Source organism: Schistocerca serialis, chromosome 10 (genome assembly GCF_023864345.2).
Source record: "Schistocerca serialis cubense isolate TAMUIC-IGC-003099 chromosome 10, iqSchSeri2.2, whole genome shotgun sequence".
Taxonomy (NCBI): Eukaryota; Metazoa; Arthropoda; class Insecta; order Orthoptera; family Acrididae; genus Schistocerca; species Schistocerca serialis.
The window spans coordinates 72,714,684-72,727,593 of NC_064647.1; the positions used below are offsets into that span (position 1 = coordinate 72,714,684).

Sequence of the window (12,910 nt, forward strand, 5' to 3'; positions counted from 1 at the left end):
GGCACACGTAAAGCGATGGAGGAGAGTGTCGACTAGTCCACATTGACAACAGTAATACGTGTCACTAAGCCCAATCCTTTGGAGTTTTTCGTTGGTGGCCACTATGTCATTGACGACTCTGTACCACGTGGACGTCACCTCAGAGGAGTGGATAGGGAGGTTAATATTGGTCCATACATTGTGCCATAAAATAGCCGGATATTGTACTTCGATTTTACTTGGGATGTCTGATGTGTCCCAGTGTTCTAATAGTTTCTTGGAAGTTATGTTGGGCGCGCGGAGAATGTCATCACCTAAGTAGCTGATGTCTACGTAAAATTCTCGTATATGCTTTAACTTATAGTTTAGTTTTCCCACGTTGATCGGTGGTTTCATGCATTCAGGCCGGACTACCTGGAATACTTGAGAAGTGACGTTACTGTGGGCAAGATTAATCATAAATAAGGTTCTTTTTAAGTACAACGCTCTCGCTTTCCTCGCAATGTTAGTGAGTTCTAAACCCCCTGCTGCCCTCGAATGGGTCAGGGTGACGAGTCGCACTTTAAAAAGATTCCCTTTCCAGACTTGTCTATTAGCCAGTCTCATGATGAGTTTGGCTTGCATTCTAGGTACTGGAAAGATCTGTGCAACGTAATACGCTTTAGAGAAAACATAGGTGTTTATGATTCGAATTGTCTGCAGGAGATTCGTAGAGCGCCAGCGAAGTTCACGCAGCGCTCCTCGTATCTTGTTGGTTGTCTCTCTCCAGTTGGTTGCTGTCATCTTCATGGGGCACTTGTTGAAGCTTATGCCTAACGTCTTGTGATGGTCCACCAGAGTGGCCCAAGAGATATGTACGTCCTCGAAGCCTCGAAGATTCAACAACTTACTCTTTTGTGCGTTAATCTTCGCACCTGATGCTCTATTGTAGTTATCAATCTCTGCTTTGAGGATGGCTATTTCACCGCCGTGTCGTATGACAACTCCTACGTAATCGGCGTAAGCTCTGGCGGATATGGTGACCCCAGAAACAGTCACTCCAGTCAATCGTCCATTGATCTGTCGTAGAAAAGGTTCCAACGAGAGAACATATAACAACATTGACAGCGGGCTGCCCTGCGGAACGCCCCTCCGAACATGAATGACTTTCGTAGACTGTCCATTTACAATGATTTTCGCCGTAATTCCAGTCATCAGTTGATGAATGATACGCACCGCACGATCCGAAAACCCCAGCTGCTGCAAAACAAGTTCCACGTATCGATGACTGACATGGTCAAAGGCCTTGCAGAAGTCTAGGAATAAGATCGCGCATTTAATATTTGTAACTGCAGCAACAGAAATCAAATCACGAAATTCAGAGATGGTAGTCATTATTGTCCGTCCAGGAAAACAGGCTTGATGGGTGTGGATAACTTTCCGGAGTAGGGGAGTCATCCGTTCTTTAACCGCCCTTGCTAATGTTTTATAGTCATAATTCATGAGCATGAAAGTTATCGATTTTCTTGTGGCCCGTGCTTTTCGGTATCAAGACAAGTTTGCCCTCTTTGAGTTCTGATGGAATTGCACCTCCTCTCACGAGTTCATTAATGACCTCAGTAAACACTGTTCCAATGATATGCCAATACCGTTGATAAAACTCTTTAGGAATACCGTCTGGACCCGCCGATTTATTTGGAAGAGATGTCTTGACCAGGTCGAACACCTCGTCGACTGTGAAGTCAACAAACAAGGAATTATTGTCATCTATGGTGATTAAATTACGTAATGAGTTGATGACTTCAAAGCCATCACAGTTATCAGACTGGTCCTCGTTGTAGAGCAATTCGTAATGCCGATGGAGTGCACGGACAATGTCACCTTGGTCTGTGAGTACCCTACCGTCTTCTAGTTTGAGATCCTCAATAAAAGTACGTCGCCGATTAGACTGATGTTTCAGCAAATGGTACAATGAAGTTGTTTCATCCTCCAAGAGAGATTTTGCTTTTGATTTGATTTTCAATCCGTCTAACCGTTTCCGTGTGATGCTTAAAAGTTTGGCTTTTACTCGTTTGATCCGTGCTAGGTGAGTGCCTGACCCATGTGACTGTTCATGGAGTTCTCGTAAAACCGTGTAGTAGAATTCAATAGTCCGTTTTTCTGCAATACTTTTGTGAAAACTAATTTTTTAATGTTTGTCGCAACTTCACCTTAGCAATTTTGACCCACCACTCGGTTTTGGTTCCGTAATTCTGAATTGATCTTAAACATTTCGTCCACGTGTCGAGAACGCAATCTTCAAGATCGTCATCTTTCAAATGCGCGATATTGAGGGTCCATTGGTTGCGGTATGCGCGAGTGGACTGCTTGACCAATGTTATGGAAACGGAGAGAGCGCAATGGTCGGAAAAATACGTGGGGATGACGTCCGCATTTAGTACGTGAGTGCTAATATTCTCAGAGACATATATTCGATCAATGCGACTACATGAGGCCGAAGTAAGAAACGTATATTTGACTAACGTAGGGAAGAGGACTTCCCAGGCATCCTTGTATCGCATAGTTTTAAGTAAGTCATGAAGCTCCTGAGAATAATTAAAATGTGGAGTCTGGTCTTTCCGATGGACAACACAATTGAAATCACCTCCAACAATGACCTTGATAGGATTCTTCCGAAGCAAATACACAACATCTTCCTTGAAGAATTTGGCCCTCTCTGACTTTTTAGTGGTACCCGATGGAACATAAACATTTAAAATCGTGACATCATAAACTTGACAACTTAAGCCTCTTCCGGATTCAAGCTTATCCAGTATCATTACTGGTATCCCGACAGGACTCATTATAGCAGTTCCTGTACTATCGTCTAATGAGACGTTGAAAAAAGCGTTAAAGCCAGGTATATGAAAATCAGTAAACATGACTTCTTGCAACAAAATTATGTCCGCCTCCGATTCGTAAATAAATTGTTTCAAAGATGATTTTTTTAAGTCCGAAGTAGTTCTGTTGATATTGAGAGTTACAATGTTATATGTTTGACTCATTATGTCAAACTAGCGACACGCACTTGTATTCGTGTAGGTGGGGCACCGTACACTATATATCTGAGAGTATAAGAACGCCCAATGAAGTGCACATAATCATGTAGGCTCAATTCAGGCGGTAATGCTGCTAAGTTTGTGCATCGGTGGCAACTATAGACGTCGTGGGCGGACCTGCAGGACAATCGGCGTCGGCGTTCTCGAAGTGCCCCTGGGGGGGTGCTACTATGCCTTCAGGTGATTTTCTTTCTAATTTAGCCGCTTCGCGCCGTATCTGACTTCGACTGTGAGTTACGTTCGGCGGAGGATTCAACCGGCGTCGTTGAGGATCTTGAGACATGGCATGAGTTTGAGAAACACCTTTATGCTGCGAAACTTGTTGCCTACTGTGACTATCACGTGGAGGATCTGGCAAATCCTGTGCCATAAGTTGCCGTTCTGCGGCATTGGAAACTGTCACGTCACTGGCAGTCGCCACATCAGGCCGCTCAGTAACGGGAAAAGAAGATTCACATTCCTGCCTCTCGGCCTCTGCTGTCGCTTTGGGAGAGCTTTCTGTCCCAACCTGGACAGTAGCAGGTGCAGGCATCGCAACAGCTACTGCAGATACCTTAACATTCCCGCCCTGAGACGTGGATTCGACCTCCATAACGTTCACTTCTGACCCGCAGTCACCAGAATAGGATTTTTGCTTTTGAACAGGGTGCGCTTGGTTAGAGTCTTCCGCATCTGAGGAGTCACTAACTGAGTCATGAGGGCTCTTATGACTGGAATTGTTCCGGTCACTAGCAGCCGTGTCAGAGTGCGCGTCGACAGAAGACGCCGTAAGTTGATTGCCATCGAGCGTAATAGGTTCGGTACCAATTGCGGAAGGTGAAGTAGCAGCAGGCTGTTCAACTTTACCATTCATCAGAACGTCACTGAACGTCAGCCGCTGCCTCCTCTGCAGAGTGTTTTTCAGGACAAATACGCGACGCGGACAATCCTGACGCAGATGCCCACTCTCATTACAAATATGACAGGTGGGCGTCTGACCGGCATAGGTGGCTAGTACCTTGTACCCACAAACCATAATATGTGACGCAATGCTGACTTTAACATGCATCTCTACAGATCTCACTCCACTGTAGCATTGCAACCGGTGTTCACGAGACCACAACTCATTCCTAATAGTCCTAACCTCGCCATATGCAGATAAGACCTCTCGCAGATAGCAATTCTCTACTTCGGGTGGCAAGTTAAACACTCTCACATTTTTGCACTCGAGATCAGCAGTAGAAATTGTAACAGTACTCACTGTTCCATCACGGTGAAGAAAGTCGATCGTGCCACCATGGTTTGCCAGTAAACGCTCCATCACAAGAGGGTCCAGCAGTTTGACGAAAAAACAATACTGCTCCAGATCGTAATAAGCAGTATGCACTTGCTCCGACGTAATGCCAACAACATCCACAATCCAGTCGTGCACTTCAAGGGAGCTTGGTTGAACGGACCTGGTGGACTTGTCAAACTGAAACTTGATTGTATTCTTCCTTGGAAATAAACGTGACATGTCGCTAATCAACCCGGCAAGGGCTAATAGCACTTATACTTGGTAAAACACAACTGACAAACGACACAACACGGAACTGAAACACGGAACGGGAACACAACACGCGATGAGAGACAAACAGCAAAACGTAAACACCGCTAGGGACTCGGAGCTCGCGACACTTCCTCACTCCAGCGCGTCTCAAGCGGAACTACCAACTGAGCTACGCCCCCAAGCACAATCACGCTGCGCTGTTCTCCATTCTTTGCTACTCTTATGTGCACGGAGGCGATGGTTGGTTGGTTTGCAGGGGTGAAGGGACCAGAGGACAAAGGCGCGGACACGTTCATATACGCAAGAGTTCCAAGTAGTTTCGATGCTCTGGTATTACGACTGCAAACTCCGTCAGTTTTTAACGTCTTAAATTGAAGGGACAGTCACAAGTTGCTCCGTTTTCACTCCATGTCGACAATCACACAGCACCTGAGGTAACAAGCACATCTGAAGCCCCATTGTGCACTCGACTGTTCATGCCAACTCACTGCCTCGCACTTTACTACTGTGTACCACTCTTGTCGTCCAACTGCAAAAGACTGGGCCACAACAAGTTTCCGCGTCTCCATTGCACTGCGCAAACTACGAAACGCTCCCCAAACATGGCACTCTCCCATGCAGACGACTTTTCCGACTTTACACGACGAACACGCAACGCTCACGCTAGTGACAGCCTTATTTAGAGCTTGACGTCGCGCCCAAGCGAGTGAGCACATTTCGCCTACGGCTTAGGCCGCCCACCTAGTGTGGCTGCTCGGTGTCTGCAGGCAGCGAGGGGCTGCAAGCTTCCCGTATTCGCGCCTATGTCACCTCTGCTTGCTTGTCAGAGACAGAGTATCGCAAAACATACAACTCACTCCATGAATTGATTGCTACGGCATCTGTCATCAGCAGTCACAACTAGCAACACCAGTAGCAGCCGACTGCACGTAAAGAATTGGAATGTGCAGTGGGATTTTTGTGAATTCGGCGCAAGGCTGATCTTTCCGACATAGGTTTGAGAATCTTATGGGAACACTTGTACTGTTTCTAAATTAAGTGTAGTGGTGGGAGGAGGGTGCTTCCTGCGCATTACAGCACGCTTGCCAATTGTGGCTGCTAATCGTTCGCTCGTATCTGCCTTGACACATTTTCTGGCTGTGAATTATTCCACTTGCATGGCAGTGTGCGCATGTTGGTGTGTTAAAAATTCTGGAGGCGCTGGGTATCGATCCCAGTACGTCTCGCATGCTAAGCGAGCGCTCTACCATCTGAGCTACGCCCCCTGCTGACGAACTGCGCTACATACAGTCATATCAATGGCACAGACCCTTGTACTCCCATTATTCCGCAGACAAACACTACTCTCAATGTGTCCGTGAGGGTGTCTTTCAGGTTTCCTGCATTCTACTCGAATCGTAGTTGGCCAAAATCAAAGTGGCACGCACGACGTCGAAAATTGCGTTCGGCCAACGCTCTGAGGTAGACGAACGTGTTGGCCACTCTCTAGACTTCATTGAGGTTAGGCCGTTATACCTAAGGCAGATTTGCACTCGATGACACCTCGACAACAGCCGGTCCTCACATTTACATCTTGCTCTCCTTACGTCATTATACGAGTCTGTGACGCTGGCTTTGCAACATCTTGCGTGCCTTTATGCTGGCCGCGACCAACACTTACCACGCACTGACCACAAAACATAGAGGCGCCGGGGCTTGAACCCGGGACCTTTCACATGCAAAGCGAACGCTCTACCAACTGAGCTACGCCCCCAAGCACAATCACGCTGTGCTGATCTCCATTCTTTGCTACTCTTATGTGCACGGAGACGATGGTTGGTTGGTTTGCAGTGGTGAAGGGACCAGAGGACAAAGGCGCGGACACGTTCATATACGCAAGAGTTCCAAGTAGTTTCGATGCTCTGGTATTACGACTGCAAACTCCGTCAGTTTTTAACGTCTTAAATTGAAGGGACAGTCACAAGTTGCTCCGTTTTCACTCCATGTCGACAATCACACAGCACCTGAGGTAACAAGCACATCTGAAGCCCCATTGTGCACTCGACTGTTCATGCCAACTCACTGCCTCGCACTTTACTATTGTGTACCACTCTTGTCGTCCAACTGCAAAAGACTGGGCCACAACAAGTTTCCGCGTCTCCATTGCACTGCGCAAACTACGAAACGCTCCCCAAACATGGCACTCACCCATGCAGACGACTTTTCCGACTTTACACGACGCTCACGCTAGTGACAGCCTTATTTAGAGCATGACGTCGCGCCCAAGCGAGTGAGCACATTTCGCCTACGGCTTAGGCCGCCCACCTAGTGTGGCTGCTCGGTGTCTGCAGGCAGCGAGGGGCTGCAAGCTTCCGTATTCGCAGCCTATGTCACCTCTGCTTGCTTGTCAGAGACAGAGTATCGCAAAACGTACAACTCACTCCATGAATTGATTGCTACGGCATCTGTCATCAGCAGTCACAACTAGCAACACCAGTAGCAGCCGACTGCACGTAAAGAATTGGAATGTGCAGTGGGATTTTTGTGAATTCGGCGCAAGGCTGATCTTTCCGACATAGGTTTGAGAATCTTATGGGAACACTTGTACTGTTTCTAAATTAAGTGTAGTGGTGGGAGGAGGGTGCTTCCTGCGCATTACAGCACGCTTGCCAATTGTGGCTGCTAATCGTTCGCTCGTATCTGCCTTGACACATTTTCTGGCTGTGAATTATTCCACTTGCATGGCAGTGTGCGCATGTTGGTGTGTTAAAAATTCTGGAGGCGCTGGGTATCGATCCCAGTACCTCTCGCATGCTAAGCGAGCGCTCTACCATCTGAGCTACGCCCCCTGCTGACGAACTGCGCTACATACAGCCATATCAATGGCACAGACCCTTGTACTCCCATTATTCCGCAGACAAACACTACTCTCAATGTGTCCGTGAGGGTGTCTTTCAGGTTTCCTGCATTCTACTCGAATCGTAGTTGGCCTAAATCAAAGTGGCACGCACGACGTCGAAAATTGCGTTCGGCCAACGCTCTGAGGTAGACGAACGTGTTGGCCACTCTCTAGACTTCATTGAGGTTAGGCCGTTATACCTAAGGCAGATTTGCACTCGATGACACCTCGACAACAGCCGGTCCTCACATTTACGTCTTGCTCTCCTTACGTCAGTATACGAGTCTGTGACGCTGGCTTTGCAACATCTTGCGTGCCTTTATGCTGGCCGCGACCAACACTTACCACGCACTGACCACAAAACATGGAGGCGCCGGGGCTTGAACCCGGGACCTTTCACATGCAAAGCGAACACTCTACCAACTGAGCTACGCCCCCAAGCACAATCACGCTGTGCTGTTCTCCATTCTTTGCTACTCTTATGTGCACGGAGACGATGGTTGGTTGGTTTGCAGGGGTGAAGGGACCAGAGGACAAAGGCGCGGACACGTTCATATACGCAAGAGTTCCAAGTAGTTTCGATGCTCTGGTATTACGACTGCAAACTCCGTCAGTTTTTAACGTCTTAAATTGAAGGGACAGTCACAAGTTGTTCCGTTTTCACTCCATGTCGACAATCACACAGCACCTGAGGTAACAAGCACATCTGAAGCCCCATTGTGCACTCGACTGTTCATGCCAACTCACTGCCTCGCACTTTACTATTGTGTACCACTCTTGTCGTCCAACTGCAAAAGACTGGGCCACAACAAGTTTCCGCGTCTCCATTGCACTGCGCAAACTACGAAACGCTCCCCAAACATGGCACTCACCCATGCAGACGACTTTTCCGACTTTACACGACGCTCACGCTAGTGACAGCCTTATTTAGAGCATGACGTCGCGCCCAAGCGAGTGAGCACATTTCGCCTACGGCATTAGGCTGCCCACCTAGTGTGGCTGCTCGGTGTCTGCAGGCAGCGAGGGGCTGCAAGCTTCCGTATTCGCGCCTATGTCACCTCTGCTTGCTTGTCAGAGACAGAGTATCCCAAAACATACAACTCACTCCATGAATTGATTGCTACGGCATCTGTCATCAGCAGTCACAACTAGCAACACAAGTAGCAGCCGACTGCACGTAAAGAATTGGAATGTGCAGTGGGATTTTTGTGAATTCGGCGCAAGGCTGATCTTTCCGACATAGGTTTGAGAATCTTATAGGAACACTTGTACTGTTTCTAAATTAAGTGTAGTGGTTGGAGGAGGGTGCTTCCTGCTCATTACAGCACGCTTGCCAATTGTGGCTGCTAATCGTTCGCTCGTATGTGCCTTGACACATTTTCTGGCTGTGAATTATTCCACTTGCATGGCAGTGTGCGCATGTTGGTGTGTTAAAAGTTCTGGAGGCGCTGGGTATCGATCCCAGTACCTCTCGCATGCTAAGCGAGCGCTCTACCATCTGAGCTACGCCCCCTGCTGACGAACTGCGCTACATACAGCCATATCAATGGCACAGACCCTTGTACTCCCATTATTCCGCAGACAAACACTACTCTCAATGTGTCCGTGAGGGTGTCTTTCAGGTTTCCTGCATTCTACTCGAATCGTAGTTGGCCAAAATCAAAGTGGCACGCACGACGTCGAAAATTGCGTTCGGCCAACGCTCTGAGGTAGACGAACGTGTTGGCCACTCTCTAGACTTCATTGAGGTTAGGCCGTTATACCTAAGGCAGATTTGCACTCGATGACACCTCGACAACAGCCGGTCCTCACATTTACGTCTTGCTCTCCTTACGTCAGTATACGAGTCTGTGACGCTGGCTTTGCAACATCTTGCGTGCCTTTATGCTGGCCGCGACCAACACTTACCACGCACTGACCACAAAACATGGAGGCGCCGGGGCTTGAACCCGGGACATTTCACATGCAAAGCGAACGCTCTACCAACTTTTTTTTTTTTTTTTTTTTTTTTTTTTTTTTTTTGTTTTTTTTTTTAGGGCCTCCCTTTTCCCCTCACAGCCCTTCCAAACGCTCACCTTGCTTTGCCTTCTTCGGCTAGCCTCTTTGCTTTTGTCGTGTTTATTATTATTATCATTGTTATTATGAGTCCATCCTTCTACCAACTTTTTTTTTTACTTTTTTTATTGTATGTACTTTTTTATGTTTTTGATGCCAAGTCCTCATTTTTCTTACTTTTTCTTGTTTTGTATTTTTTTGTTTTATTTTATTTTTTTATTTATTTTTTATTTTATTTTTTTTTTTATTTCGGCTTCTTAATTTTTTTTTTTCTGTAAGCTGGATGTCTAAATTACCTTAGCTAACAGAAGTGAGAAATAAATGTTTCTTCTTAATATTAATTAAAGGTAATGAATCTTCCTCTTGCTAATGGAAAGATAAGTATATTAAAATAAACTGATACGTGAAGTCTCTCATCTTCATAAGGAAAACATAAAATCTTGCAACCCCTTGAAGAACGTTTTTTTTAGAACTTAAAACTTCTCCGTGTATGGCATAAGATAATTAAAAAAAAATACAATACGTAAAACTTGATGTCTAATTTCTTCATGAGGATATAGTCCTGTGCGTCTTGCCACGGACTTGATTTCTTTTCTGCTGTGTCTCGTGAAAGGATCGAAGACATTCCGGTTCCAGGTATCTGTAATCGTGCAAGGCTGACATCTCTGAATTCCGTACCAATCTTAATCTGTCTATTGTTCTCTGTTTAATTTTATTCCATGATTCTATTTAGGAAGCATGCGTAATTTTTTTTGTAGTCTTTTGTCCGCATGAGATGATGGTGCTGAGTCGTTAGATACACCCAATAATCTTCTTTGCTTTTATTTTCTGCCTTCAAGATATAGTGCACAGTGTGCCCTTTTAGCCAGTTAACAGCATTTCTTTTCGTATCAGGGTATGGCACTGCGTCTGGAGTCAGAAAATCTGCGGCGGTGAAAACGGTTGGAGACGTTCTGTTAACGGTCGCTAATTTCTGCTTAACTATATGCCATATGTCTCTTACTCTTTCACACACGAATCGGTGTTCTTCAGTGTCAAGAAGGTTACATGACGCGCACAAGGGAGAATTTGTGAGATGTATAGCGTGCAATTTGGAATTAGTTGAAATTTTCCTGTTGACTGCATTATACCAAGTTGCTTTCACCTTAGAGGGTAAGTTCCGATCGTCGATATTTTTCCAAATTGCAGACCAGTCGTTGTTGGTGTATTTTCTTTCAATAATATTTCCGTCCTTAGCTTCCATCAAATATGTATAGATGTCCTTTACTCTCTTCAACTGCTGTTCTGAGATCCTCGAGGAGATATAACTGTACTCAACGAGAAAAGTTTTCAGGTGACAAAGACCAGCTGGTATATGCTTCACATCTATAGGCGGCTGCATGCTTGTTGGAGCAATTTCATTCAGCAAGTGGGCCGTTAAGCTGTCGGGCATCTGTTTCCATTGCTTGCACATTCGACACACATATAACGCTCGTGACCTGTAACTGACATCAACAAGGTTTAAACCTCCTTTCCTTGTTGGGAGTGTTAGTGTATTGAACTTCACTTTGAAAATGTTGCCTTGGCATACAAAGCTTCCTATCGCGGATAAAATTCTTCTGGCTGTTTCTAATGGCATCGGAAAAGCTTGGACAACATAGTTAAGTTTGGATGTTATATACACATTTACTAGTTTGATTTTCTGTATCTCGTCCAGTTGCCTCATACTGTTTCCTTGTACAGATGCTCGTATGCTTGCAAGTAGTTTTTTATAATTGACGGCAATAGTGTGTTGGATGTTGCTCCTAAATTCAATACCCAAACATTTCAATGTGGATACTTACGTCAATTGTCCCCGATTTTGCATGGATATTCCTCTGCCTAGGTTCATGATGCCTGACTTCCTTTTATTTAGTTTGGCGCCAGAAGCAAGTTCATATGTGTGTACAATCTGAAGAGCTTTCGCCACTTCATCTTCATTTATAACCAGGACGCCCACATCATCTGCGTAGGCGTTGCACACTATTTTCTTGCCGTTTATACACAATCCTTGCAGGTGATGCGTGAGTGTCGCGAGGAGAGGTTCTATTGCTATTGCGAAAAGGGCCATTGACATTGGGCAACCTTGACGTACGGATCCAGTCAATTCAATCTCTCTACTTAGTTGGCCGTTTATCATTATTCGTGCTACACTGTTTTTCAGAATTTGTTGAATAATCCTCACGAATCGTGGTGGGAATCCCATTACTTCCATGATACCAAGAAGATACTTATGATCGACCCTGTCAAACGCCTTCTCGAAGTCTAATGACACTAAAGCACATTTTATTCGGCATACATTTGCGGTTGATATTATATCCCTATATTCGCATATATTCTGATAGATGTTTCTGTCTTTGCCTACACATGTTTGGTACGTGCCAGTTACAGAGTTAATAACCATTTTTATTCTTCTTGCTAATACGCGGGCCATAATTTTGTAATCACTGTTGAGTAATGTTACTGGGCGAAGGTTTTCAATCGCTTCGCTAAGTGAGTTTTTAGGAATTAGAACTATGATCCCTTCAGGAAATTCTTTGGGAGCGGCAACAGTGCCACTCATGATTTCGTTGTACATACATAGCAACTTGCTTTTCATTTGTGGCCAGAACACTTGGTAGAATTCCACGGGGATACCGTCAGGTCCTGGAGACTTATTTTTAGGACTCTGTGCTATTGCGTCTTTCAATTCGTCCTCTTCTATTTCGGCCATGAGATTTTCTACTTGCTCTGTACTAATTCGTCCTGATACGTTTCTAACAAGATCACGCCGCGCCTCGTCGACGGTAGGTTTGGTGGACATCATATCTGAGATATATTTATGAACAGCGTTTTGAATTTCATGCTGTTTTGTGTGCCTGGTCCCATCAGGTAACTTAACTTCTGTCAGTATTTTTCTCTTTCCTCTCTTATTCTCACGCATTACATGGTACATAGCCGTTTCTTCCCCTTCTACAATGTTGTGTAGTCTCGCTCTGACTTTAAAACCTTCTGACTGTCGCCGCTTCAGCGCCAAAAGTTTTGCTTTGACTTTCTGAATCCGGCTAAAGTTCTCCATTAATCGTGTGTCCAAGGTGTACAGGTCTCTAAGGCAGCTAAAATAAAATTCAGTCGTCTTTTTAATCCAGAAACTTTTCTGTCGCGAGTAATCCATCAGCATTCTTCTTATTTTAGGCTTCGCACATTGTAACCACCAAGCTATGGCAGAACTGTATCGCGGGAATCGTTTCTCGCATTCTTGCCACACATTAGTAAATGCTACGCGACATTCCTCATCTTGGAGATGTGTAATGTTGAGTTTCCATATGCCCCTCGCTCGGTAAGTCTCTTGTTTTTCCAAATTTACTGTGGTGATGTACGCGGCATGGTCAGAAA

The 12,910-nt window shown here is 45.5% G+C and overlaps 5 non-coding genes across 5 annotated transcripts; all 5 read right to left on the reverse strand.

Annotated features, from left to right (window-relative positions):
• Positions 1 to 5,776: 5,776 nt before the first annotated feature.
• Positions 5,777 to 5,849, reverse strand: Trnaa-agc (transfer RNA alanine (anticodon AGC)). Its single transcript has one exon. It is a non-coding gene; the product is annotated as a tRNA-Ala (tRNA).
• Positions 5,850 to 6,264: 415 nt separating this feature from the next.
• Trnaa-ugc (transfer RNA alanine (anticodon UGC)) lies at positions 6,265 to 6,337 on the reverse strand. The gene has a single exon. It is a non-coding gene; the product is annotated as a tRNA-Ala (tRNA).
• A 1,002-nt stretch (positions 6,338 to 7,339) lies between these two features.
• Positions 7,340 to 7,412, reverse strand: Trnaa-agc (transfer RNA alanine (anticodon AGC)). The gene has a single exon. It is a non-coding gene; the product is annotated as a tRNA-Ala (tRNA).
• A 415-nt stretch (positions 7,413 to 7,827) lies between these two features.
• On the reverse strand, positions 7,828 to 7,900 carry Trnaa-ugc (transfer RNA alanine (anticodon UGC)). The gene has a single exon. It is a non-coding gene; the product is annotated as a tRNA-Ala (tRNA).
• Positions 7,901 to 8,902: 1,002 nt separating this feature from the next.
• Positions 8,903 to 8,975, reverse strand: Trnaa-agc (transfer RNA alanine (anticodon AGC)). Its single transcript has one exon. It is a non-coding gene; the product is annotated as a tRNA-Ala (tRNA).
• Between the last annotated feature and the right edge of the window lie 3,935 nt (positions 8,976 to 12,910).